Source organism: Myotis davidii, unplaced genomic scaffold (assembly GCF_000327345.1).
Source record: "Myotis davidii unplaced genomic scaffold, ASM32734v1 scaffold336, whole genome shotgun sequence".
In the NCBI taxonomy this organism is placed as follows: domain Eukaryota; kingdom Metazoa; phylum Chordata; class Mammalia; order Chiroptera; family Vespertilionidae; genus Myotis; species Myotis davidii.
Window position 1 is genome coordinate 143,253 of NW_006287905.1, and position 377 is coordinate 143,629.

General features: G+C 48.3%; 1 long non-coding RNA gene across 3 annotated transcripts in view; it reads left to right on the top strand.

Moving 5' to 3' along the window:
- Positions 1 to 377, top strand: part of LOC107182459 — a 74,341-nt gene that overhangs the window by 1,130 nt on the left and 72,834 nt on the right. The window lies entirely within an intron of this gene.

Genomic DNA, 377 nt, shown 5'->3' on the forward strand with positions numbered 1-377 from the left:
GGAGCTTGTTCTCATTGCTTGGGACAAGAGAGGGTTCACAGAGTGATCATTTGCAGTAGGAGGGGGAAGTGTGCTGAAGGGGAGAACCACCCAGCCCTACTAAAATATTATATAAAAAGATGCACTCATTCCAAAGGTCCCGCAGCAAGGCGCTTTGGGGGTGGGGGAGAGCGCTATCAATTTTAATTGTTGATTGTGACGGGGCAAAGGGCCCTAGAAAAGAAGCGCTTATAAAGCGAGCAGTATCATAAACATTTCTTGTTTGGAGAATTAAAAAAAAAAAAAAAAGACGACCAGAGGGAGAGAACTGCCCTTTCTGTAGCCAGTGCTGAGGGGTGAGCTGAGTGTGCCTGCTGGGGACTGGGGCGAGGGGATTC